Source organism: Bombina bombina, chromosome 11 (assembly GCF_027579735.1).
Source record: "Bombina bombina isolate aBomBom1 chromosome 11, aBomBom1.pri, whole genome shotgun sequence".
Classification (NCBI taxonomy): domain Eukaryota; kingdom Metazoa; phylum Chordata; class Amphibia; order Anura; family Bombinatoridae; genus Bombina; species Bombina bombina.
In genome coordinates, this window is record NC_069509.1 from 127,842,077 (window position 1) to 127,867,685 (window position 25,609).

At 41.4% G+C, this 25,609-nt stretch overlaps 1 protein-coding gene across 1 annotated transcript in view; it reads left to right on the forward strand.

Moving 5' to 3' along the window:
• IFT140 (intraflagellar transport 140) overlaps window positions 1-25,609 on the forward strand; it is a 519,705-nt gene that overhangs the window by 481,250 nt on the left and 12,846 nt on the right. The gene's annotated exons all lie outside the window — the stretch shown is intronic.

The following is a 25,609-nucleotide window of genomic DNA, read 5'->3' on the forward strand; positions in this document are numbered from 1 at the left end:
TTAAGTAAAGAGAGGTGGTTTCTGTCTATGAAGATATAGTCGATTCTAGTGTACACTGACCAGGGGAAGGAGAAAAAGGTGTAATTGCGCTGTAACGGATGTTTTAGTCTCCATGTATCAAGTAAGCCTAAATGTGTTAGGAATTTGTATACTATGTTAGGAGGTCGTGTCTGCGCTGTTGGTCTGTGAGAGGAAGCGTCCAGTGTTGGGTTTAGAGCGACGTTTAAATCCCCTCCTAAAATGAGAGTACCAATTTTATTTTCTACTACTAGGTTCTGTAGTGTCTGGAAAAATTGGGCTTTCTTACCGTTGGGGGCATATGCATTTACTAACGTCACAGGTTGGTGGAACAGTAAACCTGTTAGGATCAGTATTCTGCCTTCCGTATCAGCAATCTGTTTGTTAAGTTGGAATTGTATATTTTTATGTATTAAAGTGCATACCCCGTTCTTTTTAACTCTGTCTGAGCTGTAATAACTTGTTGTGAAATCTTTTGAGTGAAAATTAGGTTCTGACTCCCTTATGAAATGTGTCTCCTGTAGGAATATTATTGCATTTTTATGCTTAGCTAAGCTGCGCAGTGCAATCGCTCTCTTCGTAGGGGAGTTGAGGCCCTTCACATTCTGGGATATAATGTTTACTGCTGGGTTAGCCATGTTGGAGTGTGTGTGTTAGCGAGCAATGTGGTCTTACCCTCAGGAGGATCATCTGTAGCTTGGTTTGTAATACTTTACTGGTACAGCTTAGGTAAGAGTGGAAGAGAGTTGTAGATAAGAGGGCTGTAATCGGTTCTCCGGAAATTACACAGAAAAAGGAGAAAGGATGGATGGTGGTTCCAATACTGAAATAAATAAGCAAAACATGTAAGTAAAATAAAAATGGTATAAGTATCAAACAACAATAACAATAACATTCCATTTGTCGTAGAGTACGATGTACTATCATCGTACAGTTAGGGGGGGGGCAAGGTAATGGGGAATTAGGGAAATGACTTTTCTTGCTTCCGTTGAGAGGGGATGGTAGGCAAGAGTGGTAGGGGGAAAAAGGCATCTTTTGTGCCTATCCATTCTTGATATTATGTCAAGATATTTGTTGTGGTCGTGGGGGCTAGCTTTTAAGTTAAAGGGGTATGGGGTGGAGAGGGTGGAGGGGGGGGAATTTCCGTAGGTCCCTGAGGAATCTATTATAGCTTTGTACTATATACTAGAGTCTGTCCATTTGGGCGGACATTCCCGCAATAGTCTTTGTTCAGAACTCTCTTAGGGAGTTATAGTAAGTGCAGAACAAATATAAAAGGAAATAAAGTACTCCCTTCATGGTGGTTCAGAGTCCGCTTCCGATTGGGCCTGTGAAGTTGTGGAGTTGTTTCTTCTTTTCTTCGGTACTGTTGACCAGTTTGATTGTTGATTAGTTTTCGGAGTTTTCTTTTGTGAAGGTTTATCTGTGATGAGATCTTTTATTGAAGGCAACTTGGGTTGTGGGATGTCAAGCTGTTGACAGAATGTTTCTATGTCTTCGGGGTCTTTATATGTGTATGTTTTATTGTCCTTAATGACTTTTATAGCAAAGGGAAAACCCCATCTGTAGGGTATATTTAAGTCTGTTAAATGCAATGTAAGGTATCTCGCCTCCTTCCTCTTTGCTAATGTTAGTGGGCTCAGGTCTGAGAAGATCTGTAGAGAGTCCTCCCCGAATCTAAGTGGGGAACTTTTTCTTGCCGCCAGCATGATTCTCTCCTTATCTGCAAACTTGTGGCAACATAATATAATATCTCTAGGGGGTGCCGATGGCGATGGTTTGGGTCTAAGGGCACGGTGTGCTCTGTCTAAAGATATCCTGTCGTCTTTGCCAAGACCTAGTAAAAATTTGAATAGGTTTTGTAAGTATGATGGAATTTGTGGTGGTGTAATTTCCTCTGGCACCCCCCTGATTCTCAGGTTTTGACGTCTGCCTCTATTATCAAGGTCTTCGACTTGGGATTGCAGTTGCAATATTGTCGTGTTCTGTTGCTGTAATGTTATAGTCATGTCATCTGTGGTTCTGGTGTATTCCTCTGCTTGTTCCTCCAAATGCAGTACTCTGTGACCCAGTGCATTAACATCTCTCTTAACTTCAGCTAAACCGTCTTTTATTGCCTTGCTGACATGGGTCATAAATGTGCTCAGGTCATCTTTAGTGGGTAGCAGGTTAAGGTCTGCTCGCGTTATAGGTGTGTGATCAGATGCATGATCCGTGAGATCCGACATATCTAATTGTGCAGTTTCCACAGAAAGCGCATTTACATTGTCAAATGGCTTAAAGAATGCATTTAATTTCCCCCCACCTGGGGTTGTAGTTTTCTGTTGCTTGTCAGGTTTCTGTTTTCTGGTAGCCATATGGCAGTATTAACATAGAGTGGTAACAATAATGATGGCTCTATCGGGGGTTCTTTTCCTCTGTATCTCCCCCAGAATAAAGTAGTGATGTGTCTCTGCGGAGTTATGTCCCCAGGGCCTGGTTTCTTATGTGCGTGGCAACCTGCTCCGTCTGTGTTATGTGGTTTTGGTTTGTGTCCCTTTAGCTGGTATATCGTTCAGTGTGCAGGGCCTCTCTCTTCATATATGTGGTTAATAAACTGTTATAACGTTGGGATGTGCGACTTACTTGATGTTTGGTGATGCTGCTGCTCTCTCCTGTTTGTTATAGGGTTGATTCTGTGTCTGTGGTTCCAAGAGGCTCGTACCCTGTATCGGGTTCTGTAGCGTCTGGCCGGAGGTGGCAATCGGTGTCTTGGAAGCCGGTGTCTGAGGATACCTTTGTAAGTGCACTGCTCTGTATGTCCCAAGTTGTCGGTCCTTCTCTGACCGCGAGACGCTGCTCGCCACGTGGGTGATTCCGAGAGGCCTCTGCTAATGACCGCTGTAGCCTGGGTTTCTCCGCCGTTTATATGCCTGTTTTCGGTCTCCACACCTAGCCCCCTAATTCAGGGATTATGGCACGTTATTGCATGCCCGTTTACTTTGCTTTAGCCCCCTTAGCTATGCTTATATCAAGTGGATGTAGCCGGAGCTTCAGTTAGTTGCGGCCATGTTCTTTCCCGGCCGGCCGACAGACTGTGGTGTTTCTTTTAGGCCCCATAACATCGAGTGAGGTGGGAGGGACCTGCACAGTTTATTTACCTCAGAAGCATCCAGCTACTTCTCCAGAGATTCCTGCTGTATTTGAGGGCTGTAAAGAGGTTTTTTTCCCCACAAATCGTTCCTAAAGGGCAGGTAGGCGCCACAGCAGAGCTGTGGCAAGGTGCTAAACGTTATTTTACCGGTTTTGACGTTTTTTCAATCCGGTTTTTTTACATTAAGGGGTTAATTGTTTATTTGCATAGTGGTGCAAAGTTACTAAGGCTTTATGATGCTACTGTAAAAATTTCATTTTGTTTACTGCTTTTTTACACTGTTTTGCAGAGTTTGTGCAGCTTTTTTTCTCTTAAAGGCACAGTACCGTTTTTGTTTAAAGTGTTATTTACTTTGATTAAAGTGTTTTCCAAGCTTGTTTGTTTCATTACTAGCCTGTTTAACATGTCTGACACCAAGGAAAATCCTTGTTCTATGTGTTTAGAAGCCATTGTGGAACCCCCTCTTAGAATGTGTCCCACTTGCACTGATATGTCTATAAATTATAAAGAGCATATTTTAGCACTTAAAAATATTGCAATAGATGATTCTCAGTTAGAAGGAAATGAGGGTTTAGCATCTAGCTCTCCCCAAGTGTCACAACCAGTAACGCCCGCACAAGTGACGCCAAGTACCTCTAATGCGTCAAATTCGTTTACTTTACAAGACATGGCCATAGTTATGAATAAAACCCTCACATAGGTTTTCTGTAAACTGCCTGGTTTACAAGGAAAGCGTGACAGCTCTGGGTTAAGAACAAATGCTGAGCCGTCTGACGCTTTAGTAGCCGTATCTGATATACCCTCACAATGTTCTGAAGTAGGGGTAAGGGATTTGTTATCTGAGGGAGAGATTTCTGATTCAGGAAAGACGCTGCCTCAGACAGATTCTGATATGACGGCCTTTAAATTTAAGCTTGAACACCTCCGCTTATTGCTCAAGGAGGTATTAGCTACACTAGACGATTGTGACCCTATAGTGGTCCCAGAGAAATTGTGTAAAATGGACAGATACAGAGGTTCCTGTTTACGCTGATGTTTTTCCAGTCCCTAAGAGGATTGTGACTATTGTTACTAAGGAGTGGGATAGACCAGGTATTCCGTTCACTCCCCTCCTGTTTTTAAGAAAATGTTTCCCATATCTGACACCATACAGGACTCGTGGCAGACTGTTCCTAAGGTGGAGGGAGCTATTTCTACTCTTGCTAAGCGTACAACTATACCTATCGAAAACAGTTGTGCTTTCAAAGATCCTATGGATAAAAAATTAGAGGGTCTCCTAAAGAAAATTTTTGTTCATCAAGGTTTTCTTCTGCAAACTATTGCATGCATTGTTCCTGTAACTACTGCAGCTGCTTTCTGGTTTAAGGCTCTAGAAGAGGCTCTCCAGGTGGAGACTCCATTAGAGGATATTATGGATAGAATTAAGGCCCTTAAGTTGGCTAATTATTTCATTACAGATGCCGCTTTCCAAATGGCTAAATTAGCGGCAAAGAATTCAGGTTTTGTCATTTTAGCACGCAGAGCGTTATGGCTTAAGTCCTGGTCTGCTGATGTGTCATCAAAATCTAAGTTGTTGAACATCCCTTTCAAAGGAAAGACCCTATTCGGGCCTGCACTGAAATAAATTATTTCAGACATCACTGGAGGGAAAGGCCATGCCCTCCCTCAGGATGAAACAAATAAGATGAGGACCAAACAAAATAATTTTCGTTCCTTTCGGAACTTCAAAGGTCCCGCTTCAGCTTCCCCTTTCAAGATGGAGACTATTCGGACTATTCTTCCTCTGATCCAGGAGGGTCAATATATGACTACCGTGGATTTAAAGGATGCGTATCTACACATCCCTATTCACAGAGATCATCATCAATTCCTCAGATTCGCCTTTCTGGACAGGTATTACCAGTTTGTGGCCCTTTCGGGTTGGCCACGGCTCCCAGAATTTTCACAAAGGTGCTAGGGTCCCTTTTGGCGATTCTAAGACCGCAGGGTATAGCAGTGGCGCCTTATCTAGACGACATCTTAATTCAGGCGTCGACTTTCCAGCTAGCCAAGTCTCACACGGACATCGTGTTGGCTTTTCTGAGATCTCACGGATGGAAGGTGAACATAAAAAAGAGTTCTCTCGTCCCTCTCACAAGAGTTTCCTTCCTAGGGACTCTGATAGACTCGGAAGAAATGAAAATATTTCTGACGGAGGTCAGAAAATCAAAACTTTTAATCACTTGCCGAGCTCTTCATTCCATTCCTTGGCCATCAGTGGCTCAGTGTATGGAGGTAATCGGACTCATGGTAGCGGCAATGGACATAGTTCCTTATGCCCGCCTACACCTCAGACCACTGCAACTATGCATTCTCAAACAGTGGAATGGGGATTATGCAGATTTATCTCCTCAACTGCATCTGGACCAAGAGACCAGAGATTCTCTTCTCTGGTGGTTGTCTCAGGACCACCTGTCTCAGGGAATGTGTTTCCGCAGGCCAGAGTGGCTCATAGTAACGACAGATGCCAGCCTGCTAGGCTGGGGTGCAGTCTGTAAATCCCTGAAAGCACAGGGCTTATGGTCTCGGGAGGAATCTCTCCTCCCGATAAACATTCTAGAACTTAGAGCGATATTCAATGCACTTCAGGCATGGCCTCAGCTAGCTGCGGCCAAATTTATCAGATTTCAGTCGGACAACATCACGACTGTAGCCTATATCAATCATCAAGGAGGAACACGGAGTTCTCTAGCGATGATGGAGGTAACCAAAATAATCCGATGGGCGGAGGATCACTCTAGCCATCTCTCAGCAATCCATATCCCAGGGGTAGAGAACTGGGAGGCGGATTTCCTAAGTCATCAGACTTTTCATCCGGGGGAGTGGGAGCTCCATCCGGAGGTATTTGCCCAGCTGACTCAGCTATGGGGCACACCAGAATTGGATCTGATGGCGTCCCGACAGAACGCCAAACTTCCTTGTTACGGGTCCAGGTCTCGGGATCCCCAGGCGGTACTGAAAGATGCTCTAGCAGTGCCCTGGTCCTTCAATCTGGCTTATGTATTTCCACCGTTTCCTCTCCTCCCACGTCTGGTTGCCAGAATCAAGCAGGAGAGAGCTTCGGTGATTCTGATAGTGCCTGCGTGGCCACGCAGGACTTGGTATGCAGACCTGGTGGACATGTCATCTGTTCCACCGTGGACTCTGCCAACGAGGCAGGACCTTCTAATATAAACAAGTAAAGTCACACTGGCAGTAAAGCGGTACAACTCACAGCACTTCAATACTTCGAAAATAGGCGGCCAGAGACACCGGTAATCATCCAAAGCAAAACTTCCTTTCTTCACCTGCCACACCGCTAACGAAAAACCCCTTACAGCGTTACCTTATTCCTGCAGTGCGTCACTGTACCTTCTCCTGCGGCGGCTTTCTTCGGTCTGGCAGAGGTGGCGACCACGGTGTAAGCACGACCGTCAACCTCTATCCTTCCACCGGCGTTGCCAATAGCGGGTGCAGGACTTACTTCCGGAAGTGACGTAAGTTCACCGGTCTCCGTTACAGCTCCGCTCCCTTCTGGATATCCAATCCTGGCTGTGTGGGTGAGTATGATGAGAAATGCTCAAACATGCATACTGGGACCAAAGGACAGGGGCTCCTCACAACCCTTGGTAAATGCAATGAAAAAAAGAAGAGAGCGGTCCCAAAAATGTATGCTAAAAAAGATTACTTTATTAGATATTAAAACAGCGTAGAATACAAAAAAATAAAAGTGAAAGAGAAGGGTCTAACGCGTTTCGGCTAGCTGTTGCCGTATTCATAGACCATATCTTGTAACCACTATGTCTGCTGTTATATAGATCTATAATTAGTCAGTTAATTAATTCTACCTGTTAGATTAAACCTCTCACATCCTGACAACTGAAATGAAAATGAGGCTTGAAAGACAGAAAACTACTTAACACTTTAAGGGTTGTATAATTCAAATGAAGAGACTATTTAGCTCCTACACAGTCTAGAGCCTAGATCTTACAACATAAATGTAAATAAAGGATATGCTACATAAAATGTGAAAATAATGCATACATATAACCCTATAACCAAACACATTCTTTATATGCATATATACATACCATGCATAAAGACCCAAAATTGGAAGTAAGATACTAACATAGTACTACAATTTGGTTCATCTTAAACAGTATTCTTTTTTAACAATCACTTGCTTATTTCTACCAACAAATTCAGAAACCTTTTAGCAATAGTGCAGTTGATGCCAAAGTACATATTTCTTAGTGGATATCTATAGATAGTTATAGTGGCTTTATTACTCCCAGAAATTTACAAGGTCATATTCAGAGTTATACCCCATAGGGACCTGTGTCCTCAATTTAAATATCCAATAGACCTCTTGTCTGCCTAAAACCTGGGATTTATCTCTGTCTATCTCACCTCTGTTGGGCGTTTTAACAGCTTCTATAATATTCCAACTAAAGGATTTAACAGATTGGTTATGCTCAAAGATAAAATGTCTACTTAGTTCTGAACATGGTACTTTATTTCTAATGTCACCCAAATGTTCTCTTATACGGGTTCTCACATCACGTGTCGTGAGACCCACGTATTGACCTTTGCAAAGTTTGCATTCCGCTAAGTAAATTACAAAGCATGAACTGCAATTAACACACCCCTGTACATTAAATGTCTCTCCTGTTACATGTGATGTAAAGGTATTGGTTACATTGTGATACTCACATGCTTTACAGCGACTACTGCCGCATTTAAAACTACCACTATGTTTCAACCATGAGCTATCATCTCTACTTTTTTTGGTTCTAAGCATACTGGGTGATAAAACATTAGCCAATGTACTATTCTTAGAATAAACAAATTTGCAACCATCACTTAGTAAATCTTTCAATATTTCATCTCCATATAAGATGGGAAGATATTTTTTCACGATACTGCAGATTTCATTATATTGATTAGAATATTTAGTGATAAATAGAGGCCTAGTGTCTACACTCTTTACTTTTTTGGATCGTAATAAATCCTCTCTCTTGTAGTTATCAACCTCTTTTTTAATTCTCAGAACTTCATTTTTTCTGATAGCCTCTTTCTATCAGACGCTCAACTAGATTTTCACTTTCCTTTAAGTAATCTGTTTCCCTTGAGCAATTTCTTTTTACTCGCATCATTTGACCTTTAATGATTCCCTTGAATACATGTTTAGGGTGGCTACTGGTGGCATATAATAAAGCATTTCCTGCAATAGGTTTTCGATATAAGGTGGTATTTACACAGTCATTAACTGTTTCTCCCCTTAATATAATATCCAAAAAAATAATTTGTTCTCTATGCCACTCTTTAGTAAATCTCAGACCCATAAAGTTGGTATTAAGGAAGTCTACAAACCTCTTTGCTTCATTCTCATTACCTTCCCATATCAATATAAGATCATCAATAAATCTTTTATATTGAATTATATGTTTATTGAAGGGATTATTGTCACTGTAAATATATGTTTCCTCAAACCATCCCATTACCAGGTTTGCGTATGAGGGCGCAAAACGTGCCCCCATAGCAGTCCCTTGTTGTTGTATATAGTGATCATTTTCAAAGATAAAACTGTTATGCTGAAGAAGAAATTCTAATACCTTCAGCACATATAGTTTAAAGTCATCATTCATTTTAGTGTCACTATCCAAATAATACTGTATAGCCCGCAGGCCTGTGGTATGTGGAATAGATGAATATAATGAGATGGCATCTATCGTCAACCAACTATATTTCTTGTTCCATCTATGATCTCCAAAAATATTCAGGACATGAGTAGTGTCTCTTGTGTAACTACTCAGACCGAGGACATATGGCTGTAGTATATCATCCACCCATTCTGACAAATGTTCTAATAAGGAACCATTGACAGACACTATTGGTCTTCCCTTTATGTCATTTAATCCTTTGTGTGTCTTAGGTAGATGATAAAACACAGCTGTTCTCGGGTGCTCCACATACAGATAATCAAAAGTTGATTTATCAATAAAACCATATCTTTTACCTTCATTAAGAAGTTTAAGTAGTTGTCTTTGAAAGTCAAAGCGTGGATTAAAGGAGACTTTTTTTGTAGACATTAGTGTCTTCCAATTGCCTCTTAGCTTCTCCTATATACCATGACTTATCACAGACAACTACACTGCTGCCCTTATCGGCTCTCTTGATAACAATGTTTTCATTTTCCTCAAGAGTTCTTAGAGCATCCCTTTCCTTTTTGGTTAGGTTATTGGTGGTACTTATCTTGGATTCATTAAGTGTAGTCAAATCCTCAACCACTCTCTTCTGAAATAGCTCCAGTTGCTTACCCTTAGATTGTAGGGGGTAAAAACTGGATCTACATTTATAGCCATCATTCTTATTTACTTGATTCTCATCCTCTATGTGACTTTCCCCTTCCATTAACAACTGTTCTAGATCTTTGTGTGAACATACATCCTGGAAACTCATAGTGGTGATTGCGTCACTCACTTCAGTGTTAACTAGAGTTTAATTAATTTCTCTACTCTCAGTCTCTTTAAAAAAATGTTTTTTTAGAGTCAACGATTGTACAAATTTGTTTATATCCAAAATAGTCTGGAAAAGACCGAAGTCTTTAGACGGGCAAAAATTAAGCCCATAACTCAGAACTTTTTCTTCGTCTTACTCAGACAATATGTGGATATATTAATAACTGTATTCAGACATACTTGCGATTGTGTTTGTTTTCCCTCAGGGGATATCTGTCCTTTTTTTTCTCCATATTTCTTTGATCTTTCAGAATAGTTTGTGGACCCCCTCCTTTTGTGGTCTTTGGGCCCCCTTGAAAAACCTCAGCCTGTCCTCTATCCTTAGGTCTAGTACCTTGTTCTATAGAACTTGCTTGAACACTCTCTGAGCTTGTGCTTGCAACGGGTGTTTCTGTGTTAGTTACTGATTCCTGCTCTCTAACATCAAATTCTTCTGATCTGGTTTCCCAGTCTGAAGCTGAACTACCATCTGAGACAGAGAAATCAGCACCTGAAGCAGAACCCTCCTCATCAGTGTATTCCTGTCTATCAATGGCAAAACTAACTTTCTTTCTATTTCGCCTATTTCTTTTATGATGTGGTTTTCCTGAGTCACTAGCTTCACTCTTAGTCTGATTCATCTTGTTATCAGAGGATAAGTTTGTGATAACATTATTCTGTGTAGTGTGCATAGCTCTCCTAAACTTTCTACGCCATATATAGACAGTTTTGTTTGCATAGTCCTTGGTATCTCTTTGGTACTTAACATATTTAGTATTCATAATATTCTGTTTAGTAGCTTCTATAGTCTCATGGAGTATGGTATCAAATTTTGCATATTTTCCATCATCCTTATATTTACACATTTCATTTTGTAAAGTACAGATCTCATCTTTTAACTTCTGCAATTGAGCAGATTTATATTTAATCAAAAGTCTCATTAGTCTAATGGAGCACTCAGTTAAGATGTCATTCCATTCCATAATAAATTCCTGATTGTCCGTTTCAAATGTAGGGAACTTTTGCAGTCTAAGACCGCGCGGTATCATCCCTTTATTAATATATCTAGTGAGTGTCCAATTATCCATACGCAGTCTTAATTCTTTTAACTTATAGTCCTCCAACATGGCAAACAAATCTCCTAGTTTGGCTTTTTTAATACAGACTTTGGAAAGGTCTTCCAATTCAATATTGTCTAAGTCCCAATCATCCTCTGTACATAGTGAATAGTAGTGTGTGTCAGTAACAGCCTCCATTTCAGCACAGCAAGAGAAAAATCACTAGTCGCTGTAAAGCATGTGAGTATCACAATGTAACCAATACCTTTACATCACATGTAACAGGAGAGACATTTAATGTACAGGGGTGTGCTAATTGCAGTTCATGCTTTGTAATTCACTTAGCTGAATGCAAACTTTGCAAAGGTCAATACGTGGGTCTCACGACACGTGATGTGAGACTCCGTATAAGAGAACATTTGGGTGACATTAGAAATAAAGTACCATGTTCAGAACTAAGTAGACATTTTATCTTTGAGCATAACCAATCTGTTAAATCCTTTAGTTGGAATATTATAGAAGCTGTTAAAACGCCCAACAGAGGTGGAGATCCTTTATTTACATTTATATTGTAAGATTGCTCTAGACTGTGTAGGAGCTAAATAGACTCTTCATTTGAATTATACAACCCTTAAAGTGTTAAGTAGTTTTCTGTCTTTCAAGCCTCATTTTCATTTCAGTTGTCAGGATGTGAGAGGTTTAATCTAACAGGTAGAATTAATTAACTGACTAATTATAGATCTATATAACAGCAGACATAGTGGTTACAAGATATGGTCTATGAATACGGCAACAGCTAGCCGAAACACGTTAGACCCTTCTCTTTCACTTTTATTTTTTTGTATTCTACGCTGTTTTAATATCTAATAAAGTAATCTTTTTTAGCATACATTTTTGGGACCGCTCTCTTCTTTTTTTCAGGACCTTCTAATCCAAGGTCCATTCAAGCATCCAAATCTAATTTCTCTGCGTCTGACTGCTTGGAGATTGAATGCCTGATTCTATCAAAGTGTGGTTTCTCTGAGTCGGTCATTGATACCCTGATTCAGGCTAGAAAGCCTGTCACCAGGAAAATCTATCATAAGATTTGGCGCAGATATCTTTGTTGGTGTGAATCCAAGGATTACTCATGGAGTAAGATTAGGATTCCTAGAATTTTGTCCTTTCTCCAAGAAGGATTGGAGAAGGGATTATCAGCTAGTTCCTTAAAAGGACAAATATCTGCTTTGTCTATTCTTTTACACAAAAGTCTGGCAGATGTCCCAGACGTTCAAGCGTTTAGTCAGGCCTTGGTCAGGATCAAGCCTGTATTTAAACCTGTTGCTCCACCATGGAGCCTAAACTTGGTTCTTAATGTTCTTCAAGGGGTTCCGTTTGAACCTATGCATTCCATAGATATTAAGCTTCTATCTTGGAAAGTTTTGTTTTTAGTAGCTATCTCTTCGGCTCGAAGAGTTTGAGTTATCTGCTTTACAGTGTGACTCACCTTACTTTGTTTTCCATTCAAATAAGGTGGTTTTGCGTACCAAACCTGGGTTTCTTCCTAAGGTTGTTTCTAATAGGAATATCAATCAGGAGATTGTTGTTCCTTCTCTGTGTCCTAATCCTTCATCAAAGAAGGAACGTCTGTTGCACAATCTTGATGTGGTTCGTGCTTTAACGTTCTACTTACAAGCAACTAAAGATTTCCGTCAAACATCTTCATTGTTTGTTGTTTATTCTGGTAAACGAAGAGGTCAAAGGGCTACGGCTACCTCTCTTTTTGGCTGAAAAGCATCATCCGTTTGGCTTATGAGACTGCTGGCCAGCAGCCTCCTGAAAGAATTACTGCTCATTCTACTAGAGCTGTGGCTTCCACATGGGCTTTTAAAAATGAGGCTTCTGTTGAACAGATTTATAAGGCGGTGACTTGGTCTTCGCTTCATACTTTTTCCAAATTTTACAAATTCGATACTTTTGCTTCTTCGGGAGGCTATTTTTGGGAGAAAGGTTTTACAAGCAGTGGTGCCTTCCGTTTAGGGTACCTATCTTGTCCCTCCCTTCATCCGTGTCCTAAAGCTTTGGTATTGGTATCCCACAAGTATGGATGAATCCGTGGACTCGATACATCTTACAAGAGAAAACAGAATTTATGCTTACCTGATAAATTTCTTTCTCTTGTGATGTATCGAGTCCACGGCCCGCCCTGTCTGTTTAAGACAGGTAGTATATTTTTAATTAAAAAACTTCAGTCACCACTGCACCCTATAGTTTCTCCTTTTTCTTCCTAGCCTTCGGTCAAATGACTGGGGGGCGGAGCTAAGGGATGAGCTATATAGACAGCTCTGCTGTGGGTGCTCTCTTTGCCACTTCCTGTAGGGAAGGAGAATATCCCACAAGTATGGATGAATCCGTGGACTTGATACATCACAAGAGAAAGAAATTTATCAGGTAAGAATAAGAGGATTTCGGAAATTGTTACTAAGGAGTGGGATAGACCAGGTATTCCGTTCGCTCCCCCTCCTACTTTTAAGAAAATGTTTCCCATATCTGAAGCCGTGCGGGACTCATGGCAGACGGTCCCTAAGGTGGAGGGAGCTATTTCTACCCTGGCTAAGCGTACAACTATACCTATCGAGGACTGTTGTGCTTTCAACGATCCTATGGATAAAAAATTAGAGGGTCTTCTGAAGACAATATTTGTTCACCAAGGTTTTCTTCTCCAACCTATAGCGTGCATTGTTCCTTTAACTACTGCAGCGTCCTTTTGGTTCAAGGCTCTGGAAGAGGCTCTTCAGGTTGAGACCCCATAAGATGATATTCTGGATATAATTAGGGCTCTCAAGCTAGCTAATTCTTTCATTACAGATGCCGCTTTTCAATTGGCTAAATTAGCGGCGAAGAATTCAGGTTTTGCCATTTTAGAGCGTTATGGCTTAAATCCTGGTCTGCTGAACTGAAAGAGATCATCTCAGACACCACTGGAGGGAAAGGCCATGCCCTTCCTCAGGATAAGACAAATAAGATGAGGACCAAACAAAATAATTTTCGTTCTTTTCGGAACTTCAAAGGTGGTCCCTCTCCCTCTTCCCCTGCCGCAAAGCAAGAGGGGAATTTTGCTCAATCCAAGTCAGTCTGGAGGCCTAATCAGACTTGGAACAAGGGTAAACAGGCTAAGAAGCCCGCTGCTGCCACCAAGACAGCATGAAGGGGTAGCCCCCGATCCGGGACCGGATCTAGTAGGGGGCAGACTTTCTCTTTTCGCTCAGACTTGGGCAAGAGACGTTCAGGACTCCTGGGCTTTAGAAATAGTAACCCAGGGGTATCTTCTAGATTTCAAAGATTCTCCCCCAAGGGGGAGATTCCATCTTTCTCAATTGTCTGTAAACCAGACAAAAAGAGAGAAGTTCTTACGCTGTGTAGAAGACCTATATACCATGGGAGTGATCTGCCCAGTTCTGAAAACAGAACAGGGGCAGGGGTTCTACTCCAATCTGTTTGTGTTTCCCAAAAAAGAGGGAACCTTCAGACCAATTTTGGATCTCAAGATCCTAAACAAATTCCTCAGAGTCCCATCCTTCAAGATGGAAACCATTCAGACTATTTTGCCAATGATCCAGGAGGGTCAATATTTGACCACCGTGGACTTAAAGGATGCGTATCTACACATTCCTATCCACAAAGATCATCACCAGTTCCTCAGGTTCGCCTTTCTGGACAAGCATTACCAGTTTGTGGCTTTTCCCTGCGGGTTGGCCACAGCTCCCAGAATTTTCACAAAGGTGCTAGGGTCCCTTTTGGCTGTTCTAAGGCCGCAGGGCATAGCTGTGGTGCCTTATCTGGACGATATCTTAATCCAGGTGTCAACTTTCCAACTAGCCAAGTCTCACACGGGCATCGTGGTGGCTTTTCTAAGATCTCACGGGTGGAAGGTGAACATACAAAAGAGTTCACTTATCCCTCTCACAAGAGTTCCTTTCCTGGGAACTCTGATAGATTCAGTGGAAATGAAAAATTTTCTGACGGAGGTCAGGAAATCAAAAATTCTATCCATCTGCCGAGCTCTTCATTCCATTCCTCGCCCGTCAGTGGCTCAGTGTGTGGAGGTAATCGGCTTAATGGTAGCGGCAATGGACATAGTTCCGTTTGCTCGCTTGAATCTCAGACCACTGCAACTTTGCATGCTCAAACAGTGGAATAGGGATTATGCAGATTTATCTCCTCAGACTCTCTTCTTTGGTGGTTGTCACAGGATCATCTGTCCAAGGGAATGTGTTTCCGCAGGCCAGTGTGGGTCATAGTGATGACGGACGCCAGCCTATTGGGCTGGGGTGCAGTCTGGAATTCCCTGAAAGCACAGGGATTGTGGACTCAGGAGGAGGCTCTCCTCCCAATAAATATTCTAGAACTGAGAGCGATATTCAACGCGCTTCAAGCATGGCCTCAGCTGGCGTCGGCCAGATTCATAAGATTCCAGTCGGACAATATCACGACTGTAGCATATATCAATCATCAGGGGGGAACAAAGAGTTCTCTAGCGATGATAGAGGTTACCAAAATAATTCGATGGGCAGAGACTCACTCTTGCCATCTATCAGCAATCTATATTCCAGGAGTGGAGAACTGGGAAGCGGATTTTCTAAGTCGTCAGACTTTTCACTCCAATGGGGCACACCAGAATTGGATCTGATGGCGTCTCGTCAGAACGCCAAACTTCCTCGTTACGGGTCCAGTTCAAGGGATCCACAGGCAGATAGATGCTCTAGCAGTACCCTGGTTGTTCAACCTGGCTTATGTGTTTCCACCATTTCCTCTCCTTGCCAGAATCAAACAGGAGAGAGCTTCGGTGATTTTGATAGCACCTGCGTGGCCACGCAGGACTTGGTATGCAGACCTGGTGGACGTGTCATCTCTTCCACCATGGACTCTGCCACTGAGACAGGACCTTCTGACTCAAGGTCCTCAAGGTCCGTTCCAGCATCCAAATCTATTTTGTCTGCGGCTGACTGCTTGGAGATTGAACGCTTGATCTTATCCAAGCGGGGTTTCTCGGAGTCGGTCATAGATACCTTGATTCAGGCTCGAAAGCCTGTCACCAGGAAAATTTATCATAAGATATGGCGTAAATATCTTTATTGGTGCGAATCCAAAGGCTACTCATGGAGTAAGATCAGGATTCCTAGGATTTTGTCCTTTCTCCAAGAAGGATTGGAGAAGGGGCTATCAGCTAGTTCCTTAAAGGGACAGATATCTGCTTTATCAATTCTACTGCATAAACGTCTGGCAGACATTCCAGACGTTCAGTCCTTCTGTCAGGCTTTAGTTAGAATCAAGCCTGTGTTTAGACCTGTTGCTCCGCCATGGAGTTTGAATTTAGTTCTTAAAGTTCTTCAAGGGGTTCCGTTTGAACCTATGCATTCCATAGATATTAAGCTTCTATCTTGGAAAGTTCCGTTTTTAGTTGCTATCTCTTCGGCTCGAAGAGTTTCTGAACTATCTGCATTGCAATGCGACTCGCCTTATCTTGTTTTCCATGCTGATAAGGTGGTTTTGCGTACCAAACCTGGATTCCTTCCTAAGGTTGTTACTAATAGGAATATCAATCAGGAAATTGTTGTTCCTTCTCTGTGTCCTAATCCTTCTTCTCAGAAGGAGCGTCTGTTGCACAACTTGGATGTGGTTCGTGCTTTGAAGTTTTACTTGCAAGCGACCAAAGATTTCCGTCAAATATCTTCTTTGTTTGTTGTCTATTCTGGAAAACGTAGAGGTCAAAAAGCTACGGCTACCTTTCTTGCCTTTTGGCTGAAAAGCATCATCCGTTTGGCTTAGGAGACTGCTGGACAGCAGCCTCCTGAAAGAATTACAGCTCACTCTACTAGAGCGGTGGCTTCCACATGGGCTTTTAAAAATGATGCTTCTGTTGAACAGATTTGTAAGGCTGCGACTTGGTCTTCGCTTTATACCTTTTCCAAATTTTACAAATTTGATACCTTTCCTTCTTCGGAGGCTATTTTTGGGAGAAAAGTTGTTCAATCAGTGGTGCCTTCCTGTAGCTTTGGTATTGTATCCCACAAGTAATGGATGATTCCGTGGACTCGTCTTACCTTTATAGAAGAAAACTAAATTTATGCTTACCTGATAAATTGATTTCTTCTATGGTAAGACGAGTCCACGGCCCGCCCTGTCATTTTAAGACAGATTATATACTTTTTTTATTTAAATAAGTCACCTCTGCACCTTGTAGTTTCTCCTTTTTCTTCCTGTACCTTCGGTCGAATGACTGAGGGGTGGAGCTAAGGGAGGAGCTATATAGACAGCTCTGCTGTGGTGCTCTTTGCCACTTCCTGTTAGGAAGGATAATATCCCACAAGTAAAGGATGAATCCGTGGACTTGTCTTACCATAGAAGAAATCAATTTATCAGGTAAGCATAAATTTACTTTTTCTCATACGGCATTTGCTATTTCCCCCTGATAAGTGTCTCTCTTGTGTGTTGATTTACACAAGAAGTACCTAGGACAATGGGGTAATCAATAACAGTAACTTGTCGCAATAATTGGGAAGAACCAGTCCACCTTTATAGTGGTGCCCATTTAAATTGGGAGACATCCCCACCCTTTGTCTCCCCTCATAGAATAGTGGGAATTTTCGGTGCCTGAACACCAGGAATTTTCTCGTACCTCCAGAACCTGTATTCACTCCTCCATCAAATTTACAGCGGTTTATTGACCGTATAGGTTTATTCCGATCTGTTTTGTGGTTTTAACTTATTGTTATTATTTTCTCCAATAAAAATTATGTTTTAACTCTTTCCTCTTTTTGGGGGGCCCGTTTGTTCAATTTTGTGATCCACTTGATTTTTCAGTAGTAGTGTTGCGGGTGCTTCCCAGTACACACTTTGTGCAAGTATCTTTTACTTGTTTTCTCTTTGAATATAAAGAGAGGTGCCTGCTGCTAAGGCTTTTGTTTATGTTTTTGAATAGAAGGTACTTGAAGTGTTAATACCTAGTTTTTACTTTTGTGAGTTTAATAATTTTAAGGAGAAACTCAAACTCCTTCAGTCCTTTAAATGTGAAAGGAATTGACTTTACCCTTCTGAATTTTTCACACTGAGGGAGCCACACTCGAATCTCCTTCACTACGAAGTCTGGTAAGCAAATATATGAGGGAAACAGGCATCCGCTTTGGCCCTTAAGCCGCTCACCCTCCACCCTCTGCTGCCCAGATAAGAATACAAACAGAGCAGCGGCAGCTGCAGTATAAGGACCTGACTGTCACCATTAGCACTCACCTGGCAGGCCACGGCTTCGTTTTTAGGGCTGCCTGACTCCTTTTATGCTACCCGTTATCACCAGCCTCTGAACCATCACTGCTCCCTAAATTGTGGACAGCCAGACCAGCTGCTGCAGCACATCGGGAAATCTCCCAGTGTCCCTGTGGTCCAATCTGGCACTGACTGAAGGGATATTGGAGTATAGGTTAGTGACACAATTACTCCCAGTGAAGGATTAGTCACAAGCCTGCCAAAGGTGTCGTGGGGACCAGTCTCTTAGCCTCCTCCTGTTGGGTTGTTGAGATACTCATTACAGTGACCCTCTGCTGTGACGTACACAGCACTTGATGGGCTCTCTACTGGAAGTTGTCATTTCAGCAGCGTGTAAGTACTGTGGAGTGGGTGTAATTCAGGTAAATACTTTAATCACACTTTGCACTCACTTTACTTGCTTCGCTAGCGCTATACAGGCACATTACCAAGTTTATTTATTTTGCATGCACCGGCTTGTTGCGCAGCTGAATGTTTTCTACAGTGTGTTACTAAGTGCTCTGCAGATTCGGTGTTGCGCTCTTCATCCAGCAGATTGTTTAAAAAAGGGGCTCTGTGGACTATTTTGATAACGCTGGGATTAAAGATTTTTTCCACGCTATGCTACTATCCTTCCGGTGGGCTCGCTAATGCAGAGGAGGAGACGGCTCTGTTCGGATCAGATACTGCCAATATTTCAATTATTCCTAAATATTCCAAGAGTTACTAGTATTAGTTAATTATTCAAAATGTTTCTTTTTTTGTGTGCAATTTTTGATAAAAACTGTGCCTGTTATTTCACTGTGGGGTTACTCAGTTATATTGCGTGGTCTGTTTTTTTCCCTCTTTGTATTCTCATATTTTTATGCTAGTAATCCCTGAATTAGTGCTTTTCTGTATATTGTTCAATATATATTGTGTGGTGTATAAACTTGTTTTTTGTTTTAACAGTCCGCGTCGGGTTAGCTTGACCTCAGAGCTTTGGTTAACTGTTTGTGAAACAAAAAAGTTTCACAAAACTCATCAACAATACATTACAAAGTACAGTTTACAGAAATAGGTGGTATAGACCCCTTATTATATTTTATATACATATAAATACATATATATATATAGAGAGACATATATAAAAGTGAATTGGAGCACTTTGCAGTTAAGTAGATAAAGCATGCAAAAGCATATCTATGAAATGTTCATATTTAATGAAGTGTTATAGTGTGTATTTACTATAAATATGTCACATTCCAATGTTCTGCCCATAGCAGAATATGTTCTATGTATTTATAAATAGATATTCTTATATAAATGTATATATCTATGCCTATATATAATCATGTATATGAATAGGCTCCCATTTAATACTCAATGGCCATTGGTGGATGTTGTAATTGTATATATAATATATGTCTAGTTTATCATTTTATCATTTTCAGGGTTACTATCTGACGATACCTTGGAATGTTTTGAGCTTGTTTGAGGCCTCGTTGATGCCTTGTACTTGCTGAATAAATAAATGTGTATTTCATCAAGTTGTAATCTAGAGGCATTTGTGGGGAAGGGAGCTTGTCATCTGGGGTTAGGTCTCCTCTCCTTTATGACCCAGGGTATTATTTAATTCCTATCTTTGGATAGTTTATGTGTAAGTGCCGGCTGGAACATACTTTCTTTTTTTCTGCAGTATTAATTTTCATGTATATATATAGGTATAAATATATAGTTTACCAAAAAAACATCATATATACATATATAGATATATGCACAGTATCTCACAAAAGTGAGTACACCCCTCACATTTTTGTAAATATTTTATTATATCTTTTCATGTGACAATACAGAAGAAATTACACTTTGCTACAATGTAAAGTATTGAGTGTAAAGCCTATATAACAGTGTAAATTTTCTGTCCCCTCAAAATAACTCAACACACAGCTATTAATGTCTAAACAGTTGGCAACAAAAGTGAGTACACCCCTAAGTGGAAATGTCCAAATTGGGCCCAATTACCCATTTACCCTCCCCGGAGTCAGTGTTACAAGGTCTCAGATGTGAATGGGGAGCAGGTGTGTTAAATTTGGTGTTATCGCTCTCACACTCTCTCATACTGGTCACTGGAAGTTCAACATGGCACCTCATGGCAAAGAACTCTCTGAGGATCTAAAAAAATAATCTTGGAAGCAGGTATGTTATTGCCCAGAAAGGCATCACATTGCAGTGTTAGGACCAGTCAACATTGGGACACCTTCAGAGTTACAAAAACACACATACAGAACCATGTGTTGGCTATAAGTGTTTAAATGCAGATGTGGATGCTTTGGAAATAAGAAATTGAAGTAAGAAAATGGATAAAATATCAGCAGAAATATACAATTGCTGCACAAAAGAGTGATTATCTGTGCTTCACGTCCATCTCACTCCAATACTCACAGCGGTATTTGGTTGTTCGGAGCTTAACGGAACCACCAGAGGCGCTTGGATTGCCGGCTGCCCATTGGAGGTCACTGAGTGACGTGCATTAGTCGAGGTGTGTCTGTCGGGCGACTCTGAACAGTCCCGATCCGCGCTTAGAGGCACACCATCTGTGCCGCTTTGTCTGTGAGTATTTGGTACAACGGGGTCGAACTTTTTCGTGTGGGAATTTTACCCGTTTAGACCTACGATACTGTTTTATGTTTTGGCGCCTCTCTTTCTTTTTCTTCCTTAAATACCACTCCCCTTACCCACAACCCCCAGTCATTCTCTTTGCTTGTAGTTGCAAGGAGGTGGTAAAGTTAGGTGTCTGATTCTTCAATCAAGAGTTTTTTAATTTTTAAAGCAGAGCAAGTTTGCTTTGTTTTCCTTTGGGGGTTTATCTATAGTCCACTTCAGTCTCTTCAGTAGAGCAGTGGTGGCTTTTAAGCTTTTGGGAACTTGGGGGTATAATCCCCTCTGCGCCTCCCAGGATGTTGTTGCTGCCCTTTTTGGTAAAAGACTATGTAGGTTTACTTTTTTCTATGTCCACAGGTCCATGTTAGGAAGGAATCCTTTCAAGCCTAGTGAGCTGCCTTACTGCAGGGAAGTCTGTGTTGGAGGTAAGTGCTATTTTTATTTTCCTACTGAGGAAAGAACAGGAAAAAGTTTGTCACTGGGCATTGGGGTTAATCCTGCTTTTGTGCAGGTGCTTTATTATGGCAGCATTTGTTGTTCGTGGGGCACTGTGTGAGGATGGCTGTGTTAGGGTGTTGTTTAGTATCCTATTTGGGCTCATGTTTTTTGTATTTTAAGAGTGTGCTGACTTGCTCTTTATTTATGCCCTTTCTCTGTAGCATATTGGGTATAAGCATTGCATATGATGTGGAATCTCGGGTTCAATACCCTGTAGGCATTCAATAAATATTTTTGTGTTATGTGTGATGTTGTTACTGGGGAGCGTATCTCGCCCTTTCTGTTCCTCCCGGGGGCCCTTTTTTGTTTAGAGTAATGCCGGGCGGGAGGTGGTGTGGCATGCCCACGATTGGTGGAGCTGTTTTTGGCGTGAGTTTCCGTGCGTTATCCCTTCAGTACTACGGAGCTGCGGTGGTGTGAACATCCTATTTTGCTGTGTTCTGTTTGTTACAGTGTGTGCAGACCGGGTGCCGTTTGGCTCATTGAAGTCCGGATTTTGCTTTTTGTTCTGGTTGGAGGGGTAAACAGCACCTCAGCAAAAGTTTGTTGAGGTGTGGTGCAGGGGTCCTGGGTTCATTGCCTGTATTTAAGAAATTTTTATTAAGGTGGTACAACGTTATTTAAAGAGACAGTAACGTTTTATTTTGGATGATGGACCAAGAGGACTTGCAAGCTGTGACCTGTAATTTATGCTTAGATGCTAATGTAGAGCCTCCTATCCCTTTCTGTCCCTCATGTATAGAGAGGACTGTTCAGTATAGGGATAGGCTTTTTGATTCTGAGCCTTCTTTTTCCAGGGAGACTGTTGTTCAGGAGCCTCCTGTTCAAGCTGTAGCGCAGCTTTCTCCCCATTCACCCCAATTTCAAACCTCTTCACATGCAGTGCCCTGCATTTCGTCTCAGATTGTTTTTTCTTTACAGGATTTGTCTACTCACATATCCTCTGCTATATCTAAGGCCTTGTCTGCTTTTCCTGTGTTGCAGGGTAAGCGTAAAGGGATTTCTGATTCTGTGGCAGTTATGTCTAATGTTTCTTCCCACAAGGTTGAGGAAGAAGATATTTCAATAGCGTCTGAAGGTGAAATTTCAGATTCTGATAGTATGTCTCCTTTGGCTGATTCTGAGGTTGTTTCTTTCAGATTTAAGCTGGAGCACCTCTGTTTGTTACTCAGGGAGGTTTCGACTACTTTGGATGATTCTGATTCGACGGTCATAGTTACTCCTAAGAAGGCTAGCAAACGTAACACATTTTTTGATGTTCCTTCTGTGGTTCCAGATAGGGTTTCAGAAATTATTTCACGGGAATGGGAGAAGCCTGGAATTCCTTTCTCTCCTTCTCCTATTTTTGGGAAGATGTTTCCTATTGCAGATTCTTTTAAGGAATCTTGGCAGACGGTTCCTAAGGTAGAGGGAGCTATTTCCACTTTGGCTAAGAGGACCACTATTCCTATTGAGGATAGTTGTTCTTTTAAGGATCCCATGGATAAGAAGTTGGAGGCATTGCTTAAAAGGATTTAAGTTCACCAGGGGTTGCAATGGCAACTGGCGGTATGTATTGCTACGATCACCAGTGCGGCTGCATATTGATTTGATGCGTTGTCTGATTCTATTCAACAGGAATCTCCTCTGGAGGAGATTCAGGATAGAATTCAAGCTTTAAAGTTGGCTAATTCCTTTATTGCGGATGCTTTTCTTCAGGTCATCAAGTTAGGAGCAAAGATTTTAGGTTTTGCTGTTTAGTCGCGCAGGGCTTTATGGTTAAAGTCTTGGTCTGCGGATGTATCCTCTAATTCCAAGCTTTTATCTATTCCTTACAAGGGAAAGACTTTGTTTGGGCCTGGTTTGGCTGAGATTATCTCTGATATTACTGGGGGGGGGGGCATTCTCTTCCTCAGGATAGGAGAAATAAGCAGAAGGGTCGTCAGAGTCATTTTCGTTCCTTTCGTAACTTCTCTAGTAAGTCTTCCTCATCCTCTTCCAAACAGGATCAGTCCAAGCCCTCTTGGAGGTCCAATCAGTCCTGGAGTAAGGGGAAGCAGCCTAAGAAGCCTGTCGCTGACTCAAAGTCAGCATGAAGGATATGCCCCCGATCCGGGAATGGATCAAGTGGGTGGGCAGGCTGTCTTTGTTTGCTCAAGCCTGGGTAAGGGATGTTCCAGATCCTTGGGTAGTAGATATTGTGTCTCAGGGATACAAGCTGGAGTTCAAAAGTTTTCCTCCCAGGGGCAGGTTTCATCTTTCAAGGTTATCTGTAAACCAGTTAAAAAAAGAGGCATTCTTAAGTTGTGTTCGGGATCTTTCCAACATGGGGGTGATCGTTCCTGTTCCAGTCCAGGAGCAGGGATTTGGTTTTTATTCCAACCTTTTTATAGTTCCCAAAAAGGAGGGAACTTTCAGACCCATCTTAGATCTCAAGTTGGTAATTGAGACTATGATTCAGGCGCGTAAGCCTGTGATTAAAAAGATTTATTACAAGATATGGCATATATATCTGTATTGGTGTAAATCTAAGGAGGGCTACTCTTGGAGTAGAGTTCGGATTCCTTGGATTTTGTCTTTTCTCCAGGAGGGTCTGGAGAAAGGTTTGTCTGCTAGTACCCTGAAGGGTCAAATTTCTGCTTTATCTATTTTGTTACATAAACGTCTGGTGGATGTTCCAGCAGTTCAGTCTTTTTGTCAGGCTTTGGTTAGAATCCGGCCTATGTTTAAGTTTGTGACTCCTCCTTGGAGTCTTAATTTAGTTCTGAGAGTTCTTCAACAGGCTCCATTTGAGCCTATGTATTCTTTGGATATTAAGTTGTTAACCAGGAAGGTTTTGTTTTTGGTTGCTATCTCTTCGGCTCAAAGAGTCTCAGAGCTTTCTGTGCTGCAGTGTGAGTCTCCTTATTTTTCATTCTAATAAGGTAGTACTTCGTACTGCTTTAGCTTTTCTTCCCAAGGTTGTTTCTGATAAGAATATTAATCTAATCAAGAAATTGTTGTTCCTTCTTTGTGTCCTAATCCTTCTTCTCATAAGGAACGTTTGTTGCACAACTTGGATGTAGTTCGTGCACTGAAATATTATTTGCAGGCGACTAAGGATTTTCGCAAGTCTTCTTTATTTGTTGTTTTTTCTGGAAAACGTAAAGGTCAAAAAGCTACGGCTACTTCTCTTTCTTGTTGGTTGAGGAGTGTTATTCGCTTGGCATATGAGACTGCTGGACTGCAGCCTCTTGAGAAAATCACGGCTCATTCCACGAGGGCTGTTTCTTCTACTTGAGGTTTCAAAAATGGGTTTTCTGTGGATCAGATTTGCAAGGCTGCCACTTGGCCATCTTTACAAACTTTTTCTAAATGTTACAAATTTGATACTTTTGCTTCAGCTGAGGCTGTTTTTGGGAGAAAGGTTCTTCAAGCAGTGTTGCCTTCTGTTTAGGCTAACTGTCTTGTCCCTCCCTTATCATCCGTGTCCTCTAGCTTGGGTATTGATTCCTAGTAGTAATTATGATGATCCGTGGACTCACCGTGTCATTAGAAAAAGGAAATTTATGCTTACCTGATAAATGTGTTTCTTTCTTGACACGGTGAGTCCACGGCCCGCCCTGTATTTTCAGACAGTTTATTTTTTCATAAACCTCAGGCTCCTCTGCACCTTATATTACTTCCGTTCTCCTTTCCCTTTGGTCGAATGACTGGGGGTTGTGGGTAAGGGGAGTGGAATTTAACAGCTTTGGCTGTGGTGCTCTTTGCCTCCTCCTGCAGGCCAGGAGTGATATTTCCCAATAGTAATTATGATGATCAGTGGACTCACCGTGTCAAGAAAGAAACAAATTTATCAGGTAAGCATAAATTTCCTTTTAGCACATGTATATGTTGATTTAAATTAAAAGAAAATCAATTCCTGCAATAACATTTTTGGATTTTACTGTCCCTTTAATTTGGTTTCAACGGTCTTACAAGTATTGCCATTTAAACCTATGCTTTTTTCTTGGAATGTATTGTTTATTTTAGAAATCTCTTCAGCCAGAGGATTCTCTGAATTGCCTGCTCTTTCTTGTGAACCTCCTTATCTAGTTTTCCTTCAAGATAAGACTGTTTTAAGAACTACATTTGATTGCTTGCCAAAGGTAGTTTCTTCAGATAAATGAGGTGCCTGACTTTTTTTTAAAAATGTTATCCCGCCCTCATTCGTCCACAGCTTGGGTATTAGTTCCCAGACATAATGGACGTGTGGGCTCTCACTACCTTACAAAAGAAAACAAAATTTGTGCTTACCTGATAAATTCATTTCTTTTGAGGTGGTGAGAGTCCACAAGGCTCGTCCTATTTATTTTAATTGTTCATTTTTTCTGCCGCCAGTTCTAGTTTTGCACCTCATTTTCCTGATTTGACCTTTCTGCTTCTCCTTACTTGGCTATACATTAGACTGGCTTATAAGTGAGGTGGAAGGGATTGAATACTCTTGGAGTTTTTGGGAATAA